The sequence below is a fragment of the Elephantulus edwardii genome, unplaced genomic scaffold (genome assembly GCF_000299155.1).
Source record: "Elephantulus edwardii isolate Elephantulus edwardi_28Jun2011 unplaced genomic scaffold, EleEdw1.0 scaffold00042, whole genome shotgun sequence".
Classification (NCBI taxonomy): Eukaryota; Metazoa; Chordata; class Mammalia; order Macroscelidea; family Macroscelididae; genus Elephantulus; species Elephantulus edwardii.
The window spans coordinates 20,193,978-20,197,097 of NW_006399792.1; the positions used below are offsets into that span (position 1 = coordinate 20,193,978).

The 3,120-nt window shown below is 41.6% G+C and overlaps 1 protein-coding gene across 1 annotated transcript in view; it reads left to right on the forward strand.

Annotated features, from left to right (window-relative positions):
• The window catches only part of CCDC158 (coiled-coil domain containing 158), a 137,976-nt gene that overhangs the window by 119,667 nt on the left and 15,189 nt on the right, over positions 1 to 3,120 (forward strand). The gene's annotated exons all lie outside the window — the stretch shown is intronic.

Below are 3,120 nucleotides of genomic sequence, written 5' to 3' on the forward strand. Positions count from 1 at the left end.
TTCCATTGTGTGAATATACCACAGCTTCTCTATCCATTCGTTTGTTGATGGGCACCTGGGTTGTTTCCAACTCCTTGCTATTGTGAACAAAGTGGCGATAAACATGGGTGTGCATATATCTGCTTGGATGTCAGTTATGGTCTCTTTGGGATATATTCCCAACAGTGGAATTGTTGGGTCAAATGGTATCTCTATTTGCGACTTTTTGAGAAAGCACCATACCGCCTTCCACAGTGGTTGCACCATTTTACATGGAGTGCAGACATCTTTGTTCTTAAATCTCAGTGCTATGTTTGTGAAATGGAGTGCAGACATCATTGTTCTTCTGCTTGCAGAGAGCCACCTGCCTTACACACAGGAGACCTGGAGGACCCATCCAGTTGTTTCGTGTTTCCATCTACAGGTGAGTTTTTAGCAGAAGCCCAGAAATTGGTCCTGATTAAAATCCTGTGATGGCTATTTCCTTAATAAAAGCAAAAGGTATGGTCCCCAAAGTAGCCTCTAACACGCATTAGTACTGGCTGTTTCCTGATGCTCTTCTTCCATGCATTCTGCTTTCTTTTCCTTTCCTTGCCCCTCACCAACATCCCAACTAGGGTACTTATTTGTAAAACTTTGGTTCATTGTGAATACTTGCTAGGAGTTTTATTGTTTTGTTTTCAATTATTGTTTTAGCTAAAGTGGACAGAACAAATTTGTCTCCATGCATATATGTTGCTGCTGTTATGTGCCATTGAGTCAGAACCAACTCTTTTCTATCAGATTTTCAGAGGTTGTAAATTGCATGGGTGATTACCCATCTTTCTTCCACAGAGCAGCTGGTGCATTCAAACTGCCTCCCTTTTAGGCTGGCAATGTGACTCTTTACCACAAGGCCATCAGTGTACCATGTGTGTGTCTATATATATTTATTTATGACATTAATTATTATAACTACATATATTATCACTCTGCCCAACATCTCTCTGTGATTCTTATTTCCATTCATTCTTCCATTCTTACCCCTCTTACCTTCTGAATTTTATCTTTGAGCAAATGCTATCTTAAACATTTGTTATTGAGTGTTTATGGGTTTTTTTTTATTCCCTCCCTTTTTTTAATTTATATTTTTATCATTCCATTGTGTTTCATGCATGTAGACTGTGTCCTATACAGTCCTTATTTATATTTCATTTATATTGTTGGGGGTCTTTTTTTCCCTTAGAATCATCTTACCAGCAACTGCTTTCATGAAAGCATGTAAGTCAGCTACTTATTGCCTCAAGCCCTAATATCCTCTTTTAAATAGCCAATTTCTGATGTGCCTATCCCTATCAAACTAGTAAGTACTCTGAGGAACAAGCACCTCCCTTTTGCTGAAGGATCTTCTTTTCAACTTGAAAACTTTGAGCATCTATGTCCATAAATATCGTCCATTCCAGGGCAAACCATCAGGTTGCATCACTCAACCTTAGTTCACACTATGGATCATCTTGTCTTCATCTTTACTGGATTCTGGTCAACTCATTCCCATCCATCTGTGGCTAGGTTTAAATGAGCATCTGCTGCAAGCTCAGGAGTCCATACTTCCCCCTCCTGAGTTCCAGCTTTGTCTCCTCACTCAGCCATAGCCCCCCATATGGGTCCAAGTCAAGTCACCAGGCCAGGGGTCCTTATTATTCCCTGCTCCTTAAGTCAACAACCCTTCGCTGCTTCTCCACACATCTGTCCATTCTAGATGGACAACACTGAAGGAACATGTCCAACCTCAGCCTGTTTCCTCGTTGTTGTATTCCTCCCACTTCTACTCCTGTGGACCCAGGTGATCGCTATGAGTAAGCATACTCCAACATCAAGTCTTGGAAGTGAGGTCTGATGGGTGCCAATTTCACCCTGCCTCAGAAGTCAAGCATCTTGTTCCAGTTATAAGAAGACAGCCTCTTCCTTTCCATTTTTCCTTTTCTTTCTCTCCTTTCCTGTTTGCTCCTCTTTAAAATGTGTATCATGACTGTTTTAAATGTTGACTATCTCCCTAGTCTTGCTGTTCACCTTATTATTGTTGTTTTGTGCAGTCCAGCCAACTACTACTCAGAGCGACCCTGTGAATAACAGCTCTGAATCTAGCCATATTCTGAGCCAACCTCACCATCTCTAACAAACCTGACCCCATTACAAAAGTCACTGTGTCAGTCAATCTCATCCAGAGTCTTCCTCTCCTGCACTTGCCCTCCACCCTTATAAGCATGATGTCTCTCTCCAAGGACTTGCCCTTCCTTGACAGTATGCCTCAAGTATATATGATGGTGTTTCAAAATCCTTGCCTCCAAGAATCAACCTGATTCCACCCTCTCCAGGACAGACCTGTTTGTTCTGTTGGCATTCCATAGTATGTTCAATATTTCCAAGACATTGATTCTTCTTCTGTCATCCTTAATCATTATCAAGCTCTCTGATGAACAGCAAGCCATTGAAAAGACCATGTCCTGGGTCAGGTGCACCTAGTCTCTACACTGACACCATTGCTCTTTAGACCTCTGTAGAGGCTCTTAACAGTAGATTTCCCCAGTGCAACTCATCTCTTGATTTCCTGCCTGCTGTGCTGATTATGGTTCCAAGCAAGAGGAAATCGTTAACAACTTTAGTCTTTTCTCTATCTCTCATTATGCTGCCTGTTGGCCCATTAGTGCTATTGGTGGTGAGGATTTTTTTTTCTTGATATTGAGATGCAATCTATATTGAAGGCCCCAGTTCATAAATGTTTTGAGTCGTCCTCCATTTCAGCAAGCAAGGTTGCCCACCTTATAGATCTATTGTTTGACTGAATGTTGTGCCACAGGGGTAAATTTTGTTTCAGGCTCAACAGAGATGGCCAAGAACCTTGTCATCTTGTTATCCTTGAATATGCAGAATGAACTTCTACATTAGAAACTTTATACTCTCTGTTCCATAGGCATTGCTGGCCCCTTACCTCCTTTGAAGTCTTCACTCATGTTCATAATGAGACTTTTTTTTTCTCACTACCTTTTCTCACTACAGAGCAAGGGAACACTGCATGGTTCAAAATTGGGAAGGGCATATGCCAGGGATGCCCTACCTTTTCAACCTGTATGCAGAAGAGATTATCCGGGAGGCTGGGCTCTA